Here is a 19,855-nt window from a genome sequence, read left to right as displayed (position 1 = left end):
GCCGTCCCCGTGGTGCTGTCACCCAGCCTTGGAAAGAGCTCTCCCTCCCTCCACACCTCGCACCTGCCAGAGCCCAGCTGACTCACCCGCTCCGCCTCGGGCAACCCACGCAGCCACCGATGATTGAATTACCTAACGATTAAGCAGGGCCTTAAATCTTTGCAGCACTTAACGTGTATTGACTAATTAACCCGAGCGCCTATCTGAGGTAGGTTAGGTTCGGTCTTGCAGGCGAACATGCCCACGGCTGCTTCCCGGGTTGAAGGCAGAGCCACCATTTTGTCCCCATGGGACCTGCGTGGCGCTGCCCCTACAGGGCCCGCCGGGACCTCGAGGGGTCACAAGGCCCATCAGACCATGTCCCTAGCCCAGGGTTCTTTCAAAGCCTGACCCTGACTGGGCTTTTCTCCCACATTTTCTGTCTTCTCAGGGAGGGCAGGGTTCAGGTTCACCAAGCTATGGGCATCCCACAAGCAGTCAGGTGCCTGAGGGGTCCCGCTGGCTCTGCCTGGTTCCCAACCCCACAGGACTCGGGGCCTGATCCTGGGTGAACAATTAACCTTTTTCCTCCAATGCATCCGCTTTTCACCCAGGTGAGGGTAAAAGAAAATGCCCCGCAGGTTCCCAACCGTCAGCTAAGGCCACCATTAAGCCTGCCTTGGTCCCCCTGCACTGATGAGTACAGGATCCCCCAGCACAGACACCCCAGCTGCAGGCGACCCCATTTGACTTCCTGACACCAAAAGGTTCAGCCCCTGCTCCAGCCATGTGGTGCCCATAACAGCAAGGAAGGGGTTTGAGCCAAAAGTGTCAGCGTGCAGGTTGCAAAGGTATCTCCACAGCTTATAAGGGACAAGGGACACCCTTCCCGTGTCTTCCATCTCACGCTGCTGAGGACAGGGCTCTTGTCTGCCCTGCGGGTACACCATTTCCTTGCTTTTTTAATAGGGAGAAGAGAAACTTCCACCATCACCGTGAAATCCACCCCAGAAAATCCAGAGTCCTAAAGCAGAGGAACTTGTAGACTAACACTTTACCTCTGGGTCATAAACCATCACATACATTAGCAGGATTTTTTTATTTTTTTATTTTTTCTCTTTCCTGAATATGTGCTGATCTCACTCATCTGGGGAAAAGCACGGCGTGTTCTCAGCCAGGCTCTACCTGGCAAGCTGCACACGCTGTGACAGAGGGAGCGAACTTCTGAGCAAGCTCTGCAGTGGCTGCTGCCGGGCTTCTTGTGGTTTCCTTCTGGAGCGAGCGCTTGGCTTCTTCACCTGGCCTTCTGGAGAGAGATGAAGGGTAAGTCAGCAAATCAGCTCCACGCACTGCGAGCATCCTCTGCTTTCAGCCATCGCACAGATTAGCTCGGGCCGGGATTTGCCGCTAGCTGGGCGAGAAAACGTCTGCAGGCTTCCCCCCCATCTCCCGGGGAGCAAGCAAATGCTTTAAGCGTGCTGCGTGCAGGCAGGGAAATCAACGGGGGACGCTCCTGATGCTATTTTAAATGTCGACACAAAACCGCTAGCTAGCAACGCTGAATCCGGCAAGGCTGCAGAAAGCCAGGAGCAGCAGCAGCACAGGCACCGGCTGCCTGCCCGTGCAGCAGGGAAGCGTTTGCACCGACGCGTGGGCTGCTCGGCGGGTCTGCTTCGTCGGCGTGTCTCCTCCCGACGCCGCCGTGGCGTTGACATGTCGGCTTCTGGATGCCTCGGCGTCCCGCGGGCAGCTCCGGGGTTAAAAATGATCCGCAGCTAAGCCGTCCAAAGGGATCCGCGCTGCCGCCCATGTGAGTGCCGGTGGAAGTTTGCATGCGTGGCTCCAAGGGGGGGATGCAGCTCTCGGCCGGGGTGACTGACGAAAAACATCGTGGTTTGCCCCCGGAGAGGATGGGGGAAAAGGGCACGCTGCAGGCTCGCCGCATCCGCTGGGTGCTGCTGAAGGCAGCGCGTGAGATTAAAGGTGGCATCTGAGAGTAAAGATAGCGCAGTGGCTCCCAGCCTAAAAATAAAGGATATTGCAGAGCTGGCTGCCGCAGGAAACGTCCCCTCGGTAAAGCACTTGGAAGGAGAAGAGCAATTCTGTGGCTGCTGCTGCAGGTCTTTTCGCGGGGTTAATTCGGGGTGAGGATGTTTGCTGGCGGTTAAATGATGCAGCCTGGGAGGCTGGTTAAAGGCGCAGAATTACCAGACCGGGCTGCTGTTCGGAAATGGCACGATCATCTCAAGACAGGGGAGCACAGATCGGTTTGATCTCGTCCTAGAAAAAAAAAAAATATATATATATATGTGCTTTTTAAAGATAAGGCCCATTTTGCAAAGCCCAGACACCACGGTGATGGGCACGACCGAAAGCAGCTCTTTGGACCGGCGGCTGAATGCCAGGCCCTAGCAGAAATGTTGCTTGTGCAAGCAAAACTGCTGCCGGAGGAAAAAGCTCAGTCGCCGGGGAGCTTCTTGTGCGTGGGTGCATGTCTGCGTTTGGGGGGGAGGAGGTGAGAAATGCTCCCCGTCCCCCCCAGCTTACTCTGCAGGCGGTCGAACACAATGGTTTTGTTCTAGCTGTGATGCCGGGTACGATGCAGGGCCGTGCTTTTAGCAGGAGAAACCCACCCGGGTTTAACGTGATGGTTATTTCTGGTGCTTTCAGTGCTTATAGCCTTGGGAATTTCATAGCTATAACCGGAGCCTGCTTCTGAAAAGCTGGTGTCAGAGGCCTGTTGCTGCTACTGATGGATGAGGATTGATGCCCCTGATGGAGGGATCGATCCTGCGTGGTCATTACAAGCTCCAGCCACGGGTCCCACCTCCTCTCTGCCTTCCCTGGTTCACATCTCTGTTCCCTATTTTGGGGGATGAAAGTTGGGGAAACGAGGCCTCCAGAAGTAGTTTTTTTTTGGTGTGACCTCCAGGGAGCAGGGGGTAGAAGTAAACTGCAGTGGTTCCCAGGGGAGCCGGCATGGAAAGGAGCCCGAGAGCAGGGAGCTGGTGCCATGGGCAGAGCTGAGCAAGAAGGAGGTGGGAAGGATGGGGCAGAGGCACAGCCCCTTGGGTGGCATTCGTGTGTGCTGGCACTGCTTCTGGGGACAGAGGGGACATGGGGAGGGACGGGCACACACACACATTTTTTGCTTTTGCAAGGAAAGGGACCTTTGCTCCTTCCCCTCTTCTCCATTAAATTTCGCATGCTGTAGCTTTCCTTACAGAGGGGCGAGCACAGTCGCTGTGAAGACTGGTGTCTGAGAGCAGCAGGCAAGGAGCTTAAAGCTTCATCCTGCAGACCTTCCATCCACCCTAAAATCCCAGTGGCTGCTTCAGGACTGATCACCACCAAAATATTCAGCTGCGTAAGGGCACTTCCTCCACAGAAGTAGCAGCCTGTCCTGGATTGCTACTTCATTGCCTTTCACTACATAGGTTTTTTTTTTGCACTAAATTTACGGTCTGTATTTTTTTATTTAACGCAGCCGAGGACAAAGGGTCCTTTGTACCGAGCAACCGTCTTAAAATGTGCCTATTAAACCTCGCCCTGTGAAACCGTAGGGGTTGAGTGCTGCAGGCGCTGGTAGCGATGGCCCCGACGTTTCTTGTCCTTAAGATTACAGGAGCTGAGCTCAGAACAATGCTGTCATTGTCAGAAAGGCTGGAGGGACGGAGGAAGTACGGCAAGATTGGCACACGAGGGAAGGCCTGCAGCTCTCTGACTGGCAGGAGACCTTCCTGGTGTCTTCGCCCAGAGAGGTTGTGGGGTCTCCTTCTTGGAGATCTTCAAAAGCCACCAGGACGTGGGCCTGGGCACCCTGCTGGAGGTGGCCCTGCTTGAGCAGGGGCTGGGTCAGATGGCCCCAGAGGTCCCTTCCCACCCCAACCGCTCTGGGACTCTGTGATTAATGATCCGGATGACCAGGAAAATCTTCATCCACCTCTGAAGCACAGCCACTGCTTTGCTTGGCAGGGATTGGCAACCTCCGCATATTCTGCCACGGAATTGGGCGTAGTGTTTTAGCCCTGCCGTCCACCCCGCCTTCCCACTGTGATTTATTCCGGGTGCTGAAAGTGACCAAGCGCCACAAACAAACTCCTCCTGCATGAGCAGCTTTCCTGGACTGGTACCCACAGAGTGCCTCTGCCTGCCCTGAAGTCATCCGCAAGCTGCTCTGAGATGGATCCAGACCCGCAAGGGACCAAGGTGAGGGCAAACATTTCCAACATCCCAGAGCAATAGGAATTATAACACACACACAACAAACACCTTGCTAGCAGCTGCACGCATGCACGAAAACACTGACCTGAACAGCAGCCAGATCGTGGGTTTTTTTCCTGAGAATGCCCTGTTCTTGAGCAACTTTTCCAGTACGTCCCACGCAAAGAGGTTTTCCTTGAACGCCACATGGGAGCATTTACCACCTCGTGCCAGGTTGTTTTCTTTTCTAATTGTGTAAGGGCTGGGAGGGCTCTCATGTATCAGCTGGTGTCTCTGTCCTGGCTGAGACACCCTGAGCGAGGCGTCCTCGGGGTGCTCGGGGCCCGAAATCCAGCCAGGTTTCCCTGCCCCTACTTGATGTGTGTAGTTCTGCTGAAGTCACGGGATCCCAGACCGGTTGAGGTGGGAAGGGACCTCTGGGCCCACCTGGTCCAACCCCTCCCTGCTCAAGCAGGGCTACCTAGAAGAGGTTGCCCATCAAGGCAAGCCAAGACATGATCCCAGCTTTCCACAAAAGCCTCTGGCTTTCATTTTGGCACGTACATGCGGGTCTATTAAGGTATCATCCTTTCTCTTCTCGTCACTGGAACAGCCCTCCTGGGACGGGCACGTTGACTCTTCCAGGTTCACATGCACTGCAGAAGCAGTGTTGATGCTCAGGCTCCCTCAACACTAGCATTGGCTATTAGTGTCTGGGATATTTTGCTTAATTAGCTAAATTTTTGGTTGTCAAAGAGCCACGGAGGGAACAAGGACAGTGTCTTTAGGGTTGTGGGTATACCTTAAGTCTCACGTACTTCCCAACTGGCCCAGTGTAGGCTGTGCTTACTCTGAGTTCTAGCTACAGTGAAAAAAAATAAGTTTTTAAGGCCTTATTTGACCTCATTTATCAACTTTGGCCACGTGAACTGGCCCACACAGTCTCCACTTGCCCACAGGATGCAAAGACGAGCCAGGATATACACCTTAATGGGTAAAAGAGGATAGTTTGCCCCTGCTGAGCTGACCCCAAATATAGGATCCCAAATATCTATCAAATCATGTATGATGTATCACCGCACTTCATGATTAGCTATGAGTGATGGACATGCAATATTTATTCCTAACTAAGGGAATGAAATGGTCAGACTCTCTCCCATCCCACTTGGGAGAGCTGCAGGGTTATTTCTAGGGGAGCTGCTCTGCTCCTTGGCAGACACTTCTCATTGATCCAAACTTGAAATCCCATCAGGTCCCTCATTTCTGCGTGCAGGAGGAAGAGAGAGGCCAAAGAAGCACTGCCTGCCCTGCCTGTCTGCCTCTTGGTACCCTGTACATTGGGCTGACTTGAAAATCAGGAGAAAAAATTGTATTAATTCAAGAGAATCTACTGAAAGTTTCCCCCGTGTTGTCTCATTCAGTAAAAACAAACAAACAAACAAACAAACAAACAAAAACAGTATTCTAGTTCTTCTTTGACCAAATTAGATCATTTTGAAAAGCCCATTAATTGTAAAACCCCAACCCTCCCCCAAATAAAAAGGCATGGGATATACAAAACTTGTTTTCCCCAGTTTTCTTATCCAAATTTGATCTTCAGGTTGTTTGGCCATGATGAATATTTGCCTCTAATATTTCGCAAATAAACAAATTTTGAGCCCCAATCAAACAAAAATGTGAGCAGAAATTGAATATTTTCCTTTATTTGTAATGTAACACACCACACAGTGCTCAGAAACGCCTAGGGAAACCTCTGCTTCATGGTGCAGTTTTATGAGGGAGAGAAGTAAACCCTGTAGTGATGCAAAGGCAGACTGATCCTCGTCCCCGTGCGATGCTGGAGGCAGGCTGAGCAACATCCTTTATATGTTCTTTTAGATCTATTTTGGGGTATCCGACATGAGTAGCTAATCGTTAGGCACAGGACAAGCTTCTGGCTGGGATCACGACCACATTGTGAGCTGGGGACTCCTGCGTTTGAGTCCTGTGTTAATGAACACAGAGGAAATAAACACTCGTTTGGAGAAGAGGCTGAGCTAGTCTGTGGGCCGGGGGGCCATGCAGAGGATGCAGAGGATCCTGCCAGAGGATTCAGTGTGCTTTGGTGGGGAGGAGAGGGAGTTTCAGATCACAATTACCTCACAGGATTTAGCAACCTGAAAAAAAAAAACAATAACAACAACAACAAAAAAAAAAACAAACAAACAACAAAAAAAAAAAAACAGGAGCAGTGCTGCACAAGCGGGGATTAGCATGCTTACGTCCGAAAGCTAAGTGGCCTGAGGAGTGAAGAAACATCATTAACTGGTAATATTCTCCACAGTTCCCATCTAGACAGTCTAGACATAGCAAACCTCTGAATTTTCCTCCTCAGAAAGCGGCACTGGGCTGCAGAGCCGCCTGCCCTCAGGAAGCTTTGGCAGCCACGGCGGGGAGGCTCTCGGCGCTGACGGCCTTGGCAGCCATTTTGACACGTCCATTGTGCGGGCGGGTTCGCGGAGCCGAGGAGAACAGTGGCCTCTTCTGCGAGCGGGCGGGAGCTGTGGCTCCCCACACGTTGCGCCGGGACTCGGCGGCACAAAGGCCTGCGAGCGAGGGAGCCGGGGCCACGTCGGCTCTTTGTGCGAAGGCCGGGCAGACACATCCAGGTCATTCGCTCCAGACGGCATTCACGGCCTGCAGTTTTTGTCGTCCTCCAGTTGGCCCGAGGGGAGCTCGGGGCCTTGGCAGCAGCCCTGCCGCTGTCCCCAGGGTCCCTGGAGCATGGCCGGAGCGTGTGGTGGCTCGGGCGCTTGGGAAGAGGCCACCACGTCCTGCTTGGATGTGAGGTGCCTCACACACAGGGCGCGCGGCCACGGCGCCTCTCGGGTTCATTTGGGCACAAAGCTCGTTCCTCACCGGCTGAGGAGACATCCAAGGACGGGATTTAGCTGCGGCTCACCGTCTCCTTCCTTCTCCTTGATCCTTGTGCCGCTTTTGGCTGGGATAGTTAATTCCTAGGAGGCATAGATGCAAAAGGGAATGAAGCGAAGGTCATCCACGGCCAAGTCCTTAGTTATCTCTCTCCATGCCTTGGTGGAGTCCAGCATTCAAGCTTTGGGAAGTGTTTGGAAATGGATAAATGAGCAGGAAAGGCAGCATTTTGGCAGCTGTGAAAAGGAGAGGCAAGCTTTATCCTTTGCTCTGAGGTTTCCCTCAGCTCCCAGGCTTTAGACACTGAGGCGCAGGGGTTGGCAGAGCGCGAGGAGGGAGACTTGGCCACGCTTCTTGGGCTGACAGGAGGGACTGTGCTGGAGGAAACAACGGCTTGATGATGGCTTTCACATTCACAGGGCAACTCATGGCCGTGTGTGCCTTCTGTGTGCTCATTTTTGTGGCATTTTTAGTAGATGCACCTTTGAGAGGGAAAGAAAATGAGTGCAATATCCCGTTCTTCCAGCAAACCCTGCCTTTTGTTTATGAGGCCAGCTGTCTGTCTCAAAAAAGGTTTTTGTTCACAATCCTGGAGAGAGAGATGAAAATTCAGGATCAGCTGCAAAAGATCAACTTGCTGCAGCAAACCCAACACCCTCTGCACCAGCCGAGAGAGCGGAATCTTTGCTTGTGTTGTTTCTACACAACCGATCAATTGAAACCAGTCAATGAAACGCTGTGGGTTAGCGTGGTCCTGCGGGCTGGTGGGGCGGCCAGAGCTGAGGGCAGGCTGGAACCAGCACGCACGGTGACACACACAAACACATTGTCATCTGGTGAGACCCCAGGTCCTCCTGCTGGTTCATCTTGGTTCTCCAAAAGGAAAGGCCCGTCCAGCGCAGTCATCGTGGATTCAGGCCTGCTTTGCCGCTGAAATTTTGTCTTCCCACAGCTTCTGTGACTCACTCTGCCCTGGTCTCCTCCTCCCTCTTCATTTCTTTTTCATATGTTTCCTTTATTCCCTCCTCTAGCTTCTGCTGGGGTCACACAGGCCTGTGTGTTTGATTCTCTTCCCGGGGATCACTCATCCACACGAGCAAATTCAGCCACTTCTCTCTGCTGCTAAGAGCATCTTTCTATTCCTGACCAAACCTTCTGATTCCTTCTGCCCTACATACCATCTTAGCCTCTCCTGCATCTTCCCATGGGTGCCTAATTAATATTTAAAGGTCAGCCTGACTAAAAAAGTTTTGGATATCCCCTTCCTCCTAAGCCTTCTCCCTAAACCTTCTCACAACACAGCGAACAATACGACGTGTTATCTGCCACGCCAACGCAGCTCCTGGATGCCAGCTCCACTTCCCACCTCTCTTTCCATGGTCCGTGCATTTTGGCTGGCATTAAACCTTGTGAATTTTCTCCAGCCCTGCAAGTAAATCTCTTGCATATCTCCTCCTTCCTCTGTTACCAAGCTACTTTCCATGTGCCCTGATAGTGCTTCGCTCTTACCCATCCAGGATCCTTCCTACAAGGTGGTTGATGACCCATGGCTTCAGTGTTAAGAAGCATTTGGACAATGCCCTCAATAATGTCCTCTAACTCCTGGTTAGCCCTGAAGTGGCCGGGCAGTTGGACTTGATCTTTGTAGGTCCCTTCCAACTGAACTTTTCCACCCTAGAACAGGCGTTTCTCCTAACCTCTCCTTTTTATCTTCCACAAATAACCCCAGGATAGCCCTTCCAGCCCCTGGCAGAAGCCCATCTTTGCTCCCTAACACCCGCACCCACCACACTGACAAACATGACGTTCTTTCCCCGTGATCCCGTTTGCCTGAGCCCATCCGTTCTCCGATGTCTCAATCCTGGAACGGCAAACACCAGGAGTCGTTGCGCAGCACAGCTTAGCCCAGCTGCAGCTTCTTGTCCTATGGCAACAGAAACCAGGAATAATAACAGCAAGGTGATGACTCATTAAAACCAATAACCTCAATAATTAGGCTTGCTTAACTTTTCCGATTGTATAAACAACCAGAAATAAATAAATAAATAAATCTTATACTTTTATACGCATACATTTTAATATACAAGATATTTCACTTGTCCAGCTCGTCACATAGAAATTTGCAATTTCGGGCACTTGTCTCAGGTCTGATTTCCTCTCAGCCCAACAGCAGTCCTAAAGAGTGAGTTGAAATGCTTGCTTTGCCCAATTCTTTTAGTCCTAGAGGCTTCCCAGCACCTCTCTGCTTCTGAGCAAGAAAGAGCCCAGCTGCAGCGGTGCCTTGGTGCTGACAACCCTTCAGCTGCCATTGCTACGGGGGAAATTAAAAAAAAAAAAAAAAAAAAGGCAGAACTGTCCAAGTTTCGAGTTCCTGAAAAATCTGTTTAAATCAGGTCAGGAAAAGCTGTGTTAGAGTCTGGATGCAAAATCCTCTCCAGCTCTGATGCTCGGTGGGTGCATCTCTGCCATCCTCCTCCCATGGGTGCAGCCTCTTCCCTGCTACCCTGCTGCCTGCCCCTCTCTAAATAACCCTTGTCTGCTCGTTGCTCTGGATGGAGGCAGAGAAGGAGGCACAAACCATGACAGGACCTGCCCGTGGGACAGGAGAGGCTGTCTGTAGGATAGGGGAGGCTGTCTGCGGGACAAGGACCCATCAGGCAGAGGAAGCTGAGGACTGAACCTTGGAGAAGGCACCTGAGGGGAAAATGGGCAGCTGAGACCCCAGCAGGGTCTCAGGGTCTCAGCAGGGTCTTCTCTAGCACTGGGGAAGCCTTAGTGTAGACAAGACCTCAGAGCACTCAGGAACTTCACCTCCGGACTGTCAAACCTGCCCCATAGTGCTCACACCCCCCCAAAAAACCCAATGAGTACAATAATGTGGTGTTAAAAACAGCAAGTGTTTATGGAGAGAGACCAGCTCGCTCTGCTGCACAGAGCTGCATGTCCTGGAGTCCCTTTTGATGTAAATGTGTGAAATTACACATTTATTGCAAGGCTCAAATGTAGCCATGGCAACGTGATTATCAAACTGTTCCATATGGAAGTGCAAATCCATACGGGTTTCTGGCTGTTGAGATTAAGCTGCCCAGGAACAGGGCTCGATATACACCAAGCTCAGGCTCTCCATGTCCAAAAGGAGTCGGCTTCAGCTTTGGACCAAGATATTTTCTTTTTTTTTTTTTTTTTTTTCATCCAAATTGTCTCCGTTCAGCTGGGCTCATCACCAAGCCGATGCGGCCGAGCTGCTAAAGGAGCCGGTACCGTCAGCAGAGAGGCAGCATCATGCGCCTCTCTGCTCTTTTATGGAGTCAAAAACTTTCTAAAAACTCCTTTGCTCAGCCCCTCAAAGCCTCCGCGCCTCCGAAGAGGAGCCTCAAGCGGTTCAAGCTGAACCTTGAGCAACCGTCAGGCTGTCTTCGCGATTTACCACGTGAGCAAACAGGCTGAGCGGCCAGCGGCACCGTGCTCGGGGCATTCCCCCACCCACGGCACACTCATGTGACAGCGAGCTGGTGACATCCCAGGGGGACGAGCAAAGCTGGCAGGCTGTCACCCTTCCAGCCTCCGAGCCCTGAGCTTGCTGGCCCTTCCTCACAAGCTGGGCACCCCGATTAATCTTCCGCAGCCACCAGCTCGGGGCTGAGCCACAATATTATGAGCAGGAAAAGTCCAGAGGGGTTTCAGAGGGGTTGTGGATCCCCATCCCTGGAGATCTTCAAAAAGCCACCAGGACGTGGTGGCCTCCTGGAGGTGGCCCTGCCTGAGCAGGGGCTGGAGCAGATGGCCCCAGAGGTCCCTTCCCACCCCAACCGCTCTGGGATTCTGCGATATTTGGGGCAGGAGCCTCTGCAATCCCTCTGTACCCAACAGAAAAGTGGACACCTCCACAACAGCACGGTGATCGTCTTCCTTGCACACCTAAAATACCCAATGTCAACGCCCCCAAGCTGTCACGTAGGAATCCCTGGGATGGCTCCCTCAGTACGGTGTTCCTATAGTTAATTAGCCTCTGATCCTCATTTCCAGCGGGAACATCTCGCGTTTCTGTCTCCAGAAAATTACTCGTGCAGCTCTTTGTCCAATAATTTAGGCAGCCTGCTAAATCCTGGCACCTGCTGCCGCAGCAGGCATTTCTGGGGACTGATCAAATCCCTTTCAACCTTCCCTCCTGCGAGCCAAACATGTCAGAGCTCCAGCACGCTCCTGTTTCCAAACCCACTTCCCACATACATCAACTGTCCTCCTCGGGTTCCTGCTCTGCAGTGGGAGGTTTTGTAGCAGAACCTCTTCACTTTTCCCTCAGAGACTATTTTAAGGAAAGGTTTCGCAGGATATCTTTTTGGTTGAGTGTGTACAGCGTGTTGTCAGTAAAGACAGCCTTTTCTCGGTGACGAATATGATTCTGGAAAGAAAAATATTGTTTCTTAATTAAAAAAAAAAAAAAAGGTGAATCGCCCCCAAGCTGTTTTAGAAAATTAATAGAAACTATTGCGGCGCTAAGTGATGTTACCCAAATAATTTTGGCTAGGAGCTCCTGCCCATGGCCACGCAGATATGGGGAGCTGTGCATATGGACCTGCCACTCCTGGCTGCAGATTGAGCATCTGATTTGGGGTTAGCTGTGAATTAGGGATAAAATAAAGGCACCAAAACCCTGCCCGATGCAACGCCCACGATGCAGGAGCGTCGGTGTGCTGTCGAAGCACCCAAGCCATGCCACACGGCATCTGCTCCCCAAACTCAGTCTCTGCTGCCGGAGAAAAGCCCTCTGAGAGGGGAGGCGAAGCTGTTATCTGCATCCTCTCCGCCCTGTGTAAGCCCCTTGATCTCCGTAACCGGAGAATACCAAGGGGAGCGCTGGAGCCTGAAGTGGCTGCAAGCCATTTTCTTTTATTGCTCGACGAGTGGATGCAATCTGCAGGCACCGAGTGAGTCAAGAGCTTTCCGCTCCTCGCAGGAATGAGTACGCCGAGCGGCCGGCCTCGGCTAACTGCTTTTATGAATGGGCTTGGAAATAACAGAATAACAGATGCTGCGAAGCTGTTGCTAAGAAGTTTTTTCTTTTATTTTTTTTGCCTGCTGCCCTGACTGCTCCGGCCAACGCAAGCCCCGGTGTCCCGAGCGCTGCGCAGCCCCCAAAAACGAGGAAGCGGGCAGGGACAGAAAAGGTTCCCGCTCTGCTCTCAGCCTGCGCCCAGCTGAGCAATTATCCAACCCTGTATCTGCAGTTATTTCTGGCAAGGTTTCTTCACCTCATGGGAGACTTCTGGAATAACACCGCGCTTTTCTAGGGAGTGTCAGCCATCAGGCGAATGTGCCTTCCAGAAGCGATTTTTGCTTTTTTTTTTTTTGTTTAAATATGTAAGTAATTGTTTCTTTAGTGTTTGCTCTTTGCCTTTGAGTGACTCACACTTCTACCTTGTCGGCTTTCAACACGGGCCCTGCCCTCCCTCGCAGTGCTACAATCCTCCCAGCTCTCACCCACGGCGCCAGGTCACCCAGGGTGAAATGGGGAGAGACGAGAAGCTCTCCCCTGCCCGTGCTGGCCAGATGTTCAGCTCACGGGGGGCTGCTTTTGGGGGGCTGCAGGGGCTACGTGCGCTGCAGCAAGCAGGCAGAAAAAAAAAAATAGGTGTAGGCAACGCCTCCGATAGATGTAAATAGAGGTTGGTCTGTGGTTTGGGATTTGGACGAATCCAGATGCATTTTCACGGAGACAGCGACAGGCTCTGATCCCCGGCACGGCTACTGTGCCAAGCGTCTCCTTTCTGTTCCAGCCTCCTGCGGCGCGAAAGTGCTCTTCGAAATAAAGAGACAGAAAGCTTAAACGTTCATAGAACTACCGCTTTAGCTTTTAATCTCGGTGAAAAAAAAAAAAAAAAAATGACCCCACCTTTCAGGGAGGGTTGTTTTTCTTTTTTTTTTGGTTTGGTTTGGTTTGGTTTGTGTGTGTAAATTTTCTCCCTTCACTCCTCTCAAAAAAAAAAAAAAAGGAAAAGAAAAAAAATAAAAATCAACTTGAGGCAGAGAGCAATTATGGAAAATTTCGGGCTCAATGGTTAAAGCGTGGCCAACTTGTAAAGTAATTGGAAACACAAGGAGAGAAAGGGAAGTGTTTGGCAACATGAGCACCATGCCTTGGGATGAAAGGTGCTGTGTAAGTGGAGGATTCTTTTTTATTGCAAGCTCTCCTCTCTCTGATATGTTAATTGTGTTTTGCCTGATCCCTTGACAGTTCATTAATTTTTTTGTCCAATTGCAGGCTGCGGAGGGCAGATAAATTTCAGGCTATTATGGGAACACCCTAGAAGTTTGTACAAAAAGGAAACTCTCTGTTTCCTGTATCATCCTTCTGGGGATCTTGAAAGAGCTCACAAAAAACACTTAAGCAAACTTTCTTTGCTGGAAAACGGAAGGAAAGGAAACTGTGAACAAGCAAACAACACTCAATTCCATGAGACAAGAGATACTCGTAGGTCATTAGAGAGAAAGTAAAGGCGAGGACTGCAACGCCGCCACCCCCATGCAGAAACTGTCGGAGGGTTTTTCTGAAAAGAATGGGAATCTCTGCAGCCGCGCAGCTTTTCTGATCTGTAAAAGGGTAAATGACGCAAAGCACCGGTGGGATGGGGGGGCGGGATGTCCATCCCAGCAGCGCGTGAGGTCCTTTCGAAGTTTTTGTGAGGTTCAAGTAAATGAGCTGGAAATGCTCACGGATCACCTGAGTAGCTTCGCTTTCCTCCTGGCATTAGCAGCACAGTCGGCAGAGGTCTGTCACCACCAGCTCTGAATTTTTTGTTACGTAGACATTGAAAGCAAAGGTCGGAACAGCTGAAAGTTTTCCTGGGGCTGGCCTCATGTGCAGAATCCACACGGAGCTCAGAGGGCTGGGCCAAACACAGCTTCAGGTGCGTGAATGCGTCCTCCATCTCCAAGCCCGGGAAATATCGGGAATGACGATTGACGGGCTTGTCCCTGTCTCTGGATTTCAAGCCAGTTCCCTAAGGACGTGAGGTTGGCGTGTTCTCATGAACTGCTGCCCCCCTTCGTGATAACCTTAACACTTCCGGGTTTCAGCTGCACTTCAGAGGGAGATCAAAATCACAGGGCAGCTGAAACTCTAGGAATTTGTTCAAATAAGCGCTTAGATCTGCAGGGGGCTCATGTGGAACGCTGGTTTTGTGGAATTCTTTACGCGTACACGCACACGGTGGAGAGACCTTCTATCTGCTTAAACCCCAGGAAAACGTCTGCTTGAATTTTGCAGTCAACAGCAAGACACAGACCTGTAAGAAGAAGTGGTTTAGGGGAGCTCTTGGCTAGCAGCAAGCAGAGCAGGCTGGGAGGAAGGGAGCGAAAGGGAAGCAGTACAGCAGCAGCTCTCATTTCTGGGAAGTAAAGCTCAAAACAAACCAGAGGGGGTGACGGAAAGCTGATATCCCCTACAAAACACGTGTGGCCCTCTCAGAAGAGGAAGAGTCCTTCAGGTCTCTGGTTTGAGGTGGACAGATAGATGATAAGAGCTGGTGTCTGCTCCGTACCTGTCGTGGAGTTCAAGAGCGGACTTCTGTCTCCAAGGGTGCTGACTGGCAGTTTTTGAAAGGCATTTATGAAAATCTCAATTGTGAAAACATTTTTTCTGGCAGATTCTGCATCGCTCGCTTCTGGTCTGACCAAAACCACTAACAGGAGAAAGGAAGAGAGAGGAAAATATATGAAACTTTTGCCAGCTGGAAGAAAATGTCTCGTTCAAATTCAGAGCAACCCATTCAGGCCAGTTCTTGTCTAATTGCGATCGGGGAGGGCCATTTTTGCAGAAATAAAGCTGATTACTTGATGGGAAAAATCGAAACTCCTCAAAACCATTTCTGCTGGCCTGTTCTCGAAGTTCTGCACAGCAACAGTGCTTCCCCGGGGAGCTCGTTAAAATACCCCCATCGCTCTCATTGCTAAGAATTCCTCTCCTCTCAGTTTTATTAACTTCCTCATCTTGTGCCACAGCCTCGTCTGCTCAGGATGTCACCAATAATCTCCACTCAGAACCTTCTGAGGTTCTGTCTCCGTAGCACCAACACCCCCATCCTTTCTACCCTCAAACTAAGAGCGCTACCAGCTCTGCGTGCACTTGTGTGTGTGGGGAGGGAAATTTTTTAATTTTTCTGTGTTCTGGCCCAGGTAAGCGCCAAGATGTCCTCTGGGAGAGCATCCGTCTGCACCCAGCATCCGACTGCACCCCGCAGACGCTGACAGGCCAGGAGAAAGGGCTGAGACCCATGTAGGGAGGAAGGGTTTTTACTTCTACCCTGAAATACTTAGAAAATATTCCCTGCTGTGTTTGATTCACTAATTATAGAAGAAAAAAGTCAAGGGGACAAAACTTTTGGTCCTAGCAAAGCAGTCCTGGGTCTTTGAGGTACCTACTTTAGGAATTTAGCTGCCAGACTCCTTTTACAAGTCAAGGAACAAGGTGCTGAACTGGTAGGATTGCCCAAATAAGAACAGCATCGGGGAAGGATGTCTCTGTTACCTTCCTGGTTCGTTTGCTGTCGGAAACGCTCTAAAAAAAGAGCAATGGCACCTCTGGGTCCCCCTCCAGCGGGCTCTAGGATGATCCGGGAAGTGTACAAGGAAAATGATGAAATTGCTCAGAAGAAGCTGGAAAACGCAGCTGGTTTTATAGGGGTCAAAAGCGAGAACGGGAGCGTGACTTACCCTGGGAGAGAAAATACTATGTGAAAGGGTCTGGCCGTTATCTGCCAGCCTCCGCAGGCTGAAATGAGGTTTAGCAACCGCGGCGTGAGTCAATGTGCGCAGTTTATCCAGCAGAAACCTGCCCACTTTTTATGTTGGGTTTCCCACCAAATTGGCTAGACACACTGACTAATCCTGAGCATACCCAATGAGCAGATGAAAGGAGAGGAACAGAAGAACCCCTTTTGAGAGCAAACAGATTTTGAGTCATTGTCACTGTGAAGTGAAGCTAGAGCTCAAGAACAGCAGTGTGCGGTCTCCACACCGTACTTTAGGTAGAGGGATTCCCCCAGATAAACATTACATGAAAATTCACGACTGGGGTGATAGTCAGTTCTAGGGAAAAGGAAAAATAATAACACAATTTTTTTGGAGCAAATTACAGAATTTGTGAGTCTGACATTTTCCACCCACCTTCGAGGGGAGACTTGATTAAAAGAACCTTTTAAAAAAAAATAAATCAGTGTTTTGCTGAGGATTTTAGTTTCCACTCCAAACAACTGTGGGCTTTGGAAATGCATTTCATTTTTTTTCCTCTAAGTTTAAAATGGCTTTAATATGAAACACTTCAGGGTCCGCAGTTGTTTGGCTGTGTTTGGAAATTCAAGTAATTAGAATAAAAAATATTCGCCCAAGTCGTTTCAGTTTCTCCGTCACAACTACAACAGCATGCTCCAGGTTATTCTTGAAACCTGGATTGCTTAAGTCATTTAAATAGATTTCTATTTCAGAAGCAAAATGAGAGCCAAGAATTTCACAATTAAAAGCTCGAGGGCTATAAAACTTGGCTTCACCTAAGACTCTTAACATTGTTTTTATTATCTTAATCACTAGGTTCTTTACATACTAATTTTCCATCCCATTGCCAACCAGTGCCAACCCAGCTCGCTTTTCCATCATCCAGGTGAGCGTTACTCATGTTTTCAGGGGAACGTAAAAAAAAAAACGATGAATATAGTCGGTACAACCCAGTCTATTTTTGTGACTGCTCACAGACCTCCGCTAGCACTGAGTCACGGCTAGAGAAGTCATTAGCTTCGGTGGATGCCTTGAGTTGTTCCCCAGGATTCTCCAAAAACACAGAAAACACCGGTGCTTTTCCACGTGCCGTTTTCATGACACAGGGCTGAACAATTTGAAATCCTGCCTGTGCTGGGACCCAGAATATTGCAAACACTGATTAGGTACGGTACCGATTAGGCAAGGGGAGAGATGAGATAAGTCACACCGCGTGGTTGTAACAGGCCTTAGCAGAACAAAGAGCAAAAGCAAGACCTCCAGGAAGGCTCCAGAGGTTTCAGGTCCCACCTCGGCGATCAAAACAGACGTGCCCAATAACACCTGCGTGCTTTTGATTCAGCTGTAGCTAAAAGGCTGCAAGACAAGAAGGAGGAATGAGTAAGGATAAACGATCTGTTAACTAAAAGTCCTGGTTTAGTGTCTCTAGGCTCGGCATCTGTGTTGTGACCAGATAAAACATGACATTTTATTCTGCGCTGAACTACCCGAACCGGCATCACCTATAAATAAGTTAAACCCCCGAAAGGTTGTTTTGTTATGAGAAAGCACTAGGGAACAGAGATATCCCTCAGGTGAGGCTTCGGTTGGGAGCTATCTCAGTCGGCTTTCCGGCACACTGCAGGAGCCTGTTTAGGGAGAAAATCAGCACAGCTCCCTGGTCCGGTCTTTTTTCTGTATTCACTGGTGTGAACGGGCAGTAATTCTGGCCAGCTTTCACCAGGGTAAAGCTAAAGTGAATGAAGTCACTTGGAAATCATCTCAGACTTAACCAACCTCCCGTACACCAGGCTTTGGTTCAAGGGTTTTGGTTCTTCGCAAACCTAATGCGATGAAAATGTATCCGCTTTTCAGTTTGGCAAAAATAGAGAGAGACCAAAGCACAAATATCCCAGTGCAGTGATGGAAACCTCATAAACATCATCGTCATGGTTTAGTGTGAGACAGCTCGGAAGGAATACTGACTAATCGCAGCTCATTGCCCAAGAGGAGAGAAAGAGAAAATAACTTTAAAAAGGGAGGTTTCTGGTCTCTCCGTTGCGAGGGAAGAAGTGGCTGAACTGACCAAGTCCTGCAGCTCTCAAATGTTGTCCAGCAGCCACTGTTCTTGAAGGCCAGACAAGTAAATTCCCCACCAACTGCAAATTGCACTGGAGCTTAATGCCTCGCAGTTTTATTGTGCAGATAATTATAGAGCACATAAATTCAAAAGGCAGGATAATTTTGCAGCTGCTAATACCGATTTTAGCTGTGCAAACCCGGAAAATAAGTCTCATTCTTCAAGGCATTCTCCAGGAGACCTCACAAGCAGCAGCAGCAGCAGCAAGAACACATCTTAGGGTCTCGTATCGGCGTCTTAGCCAATGCACCTTGAGACCCCACCATCGGCCATTTATTCTCCAAACGGGGATGGTTTGGGGAGGTTTAGATCCTGCTCCTGCTCCAGGTTTATGCACAGAGACCCACAAGTGCTCTGCCGCATTTGCTTAGGACCGTTGACATCGCTCTGGGGTGACACGAGCCAAACTTTTGGGGACAAGGCAGGGCAAAGGGCTGGGTTGTGCTCTGTAGCCGCAGGTGCTGTCCAAAGCTATCTGGATCTAAAAATTCAAGCTCGAAGCCAAGTTTGGCTACCACGGGCGATCTCAACTGAGCAGAAGAAGTGCCTGTCTGGGTCCCCGTCGCACATCCTGCTGTCCGCGAGACCTTCTTGTGACTTGTCTGAGTCCAGACAAAAAAATCTTTGGTTGGCTTGGCACAAGTCGACGGCTTTTATCTGATAAGCAGAAATCAGAATTATATCTCAATGCTTTTAGGCAGAAAAAATAAAAAAAAAAAAGCATCAAGGGACATGGGCCATTTTACACAGCCATTTCAAGTTCCAGCTTAATGACAGCGTATGTTGGGGAAGGGTGGGAAGAAGGAAAAACAACAGTTTGAAGCTCAGGGCACTGTTTTCCCATCAGAAATGAATCAAACACCCTTTGTGAGAGATACCCGAGGGATAAGCTACGAGCCAAACGTGTGAAAGTTGAGGCTCATTTTTCATGTCCTGTTTACGAGTGTCCTGGCTGGGAGACATCAGCTGGGCTTCGGAGGGCTCGGCTTTGCTTCAAGCCTTGCCTCAGGTCTCCTAAACCCACGGGCGCTCCCAGTCAGGAGGCACCTCTAAGAGCCGCCTGTGTCACACGCCATGAAGGCTGAACGCCAGCCAAAACAACCCCGTGGGCTTTTGTCCACCGGGGATATGACGAATTACCTTTTTTTTAAAGTCCGGGTTTTCAAAGGATCGAGGAGCAGCCGCAGCCTCCCGAGGTTGGGATAATCTAGGAATCCCTGCCTTTCACATAAAGCAATTCGCACCAGATCTGAACGCTGGCAAACAGTCAGCTAAATCCATTATCGCACGATAACGCTCGAACATTTCATTAATTCCTAAGCAGCTGTCCTCTGCTCCCTTACCCCTTCCATCACACAAACATTTCTTCAACTGTCTGAGGGAGGGGAGAGGGAGGATCAGACGCAGCCTTGTAAAATTCCTTCAGCCCGCTTTGCCTGCGGCAAGTTATTTCTTTTGACACGCATGTAAAATAATATCGGGGGTGTTGTTTGTTTGGCTTGGCTGCTTGGCAAATTTTCATAACAATTTTGTAAGCCAAAAGTACCTGCGAAACGGAGTAGGGAGTACTCACGGCAGCTTGTTGACGATCCTGGTTAATTAACACGGCTCATTAAATAGGGGAGACCCCTTGCCCCGATTTCTGTGCCAGGACAGAGGGCATCGTGTAGGGAGCCGCACGGCTTTTAGGGCAGGATATTGCTCTCCAGAGGTCCCACAGATTTTCTGGAAAATCCTCGGGTACTGCATGCGAAACGAATCAGTGGAAGCAAGAATCCTGTGAGAGATGAGAGCCTGAGGGGGTTCGCCAGCTATGAGACCCACAAAATGGAAACCAAAGCACTGTAAGGGTCACTAGGGAGATTTTAAGGT

The 19,855-nt window shown here is 50.1% G+C and overlaps 1 protein-coding gene and 1 long non-coding RNA gene across 4 annotated transcripts in view; one reads left to right on the top strand and one right to left on the bottom strand.

Annotated features, from left to right (window-relative positions):
• Positions 1 to 1,082: 1,082 nt before the first annotated feature.
• SLC45A4 (solute carrier family 45 member 4) overlaps positions 1,083 to 19,855 on the top strand; it is an 82,061-nt gene continuing 63,288 nt past the window's right edge. Inside the window, exon 1 of the mRNA XM_080582118.1 lies at positions 1,083 to 1,302. The gene's annotated coding sequence lies outside the window, so the exon portion shown is untranslated. The remainder of the gene's footprint in view (positions 1,303 to 19,855) is intronic.
• LOC308190545 lies at positions 6,371 to 19,521 on the bottom strand. Of its 3 annotated transcripts, none has more exons than XR_013947309.1 (3): positions 19,124 to 19,521; positions 14,637 to 18,640; positions 6,371 to 14,381 (listed from the first exon to the last, which is right to left on the bottom strand). It is a non-coding gene; the product is annotated as an uncharacterized lncRNA (long non-coding RNA). The 3 variants fall into 3 exon arrangements; XR_013947310.1 differs by having other exon boundaries at positions 6,371 to 14,777; positions 15,517 to 18,640; XR_013947311.1 differs by having other exon boundaries at positions 6,371 to 14,777; positions 15,623 to 18,640.

Source organism: Anser brachyrhynchus (assembly GCF_964034855.1).
Source record: "Anser brachyrhynchus genome assembly, chromosome: 2".
Taxonomy (NCBI): domain Eukaryota; kingdom Metazoa; phylum Chordata; class Aves; order Anseriformes; family Anatidae; genus Anser; species Anser brachyrhynchus.
The sequence above is the reverse complement of the archived record's forward strand: the minus strand, read 5'-3'. Positions and strand labels throughout refer to the sequence as shown.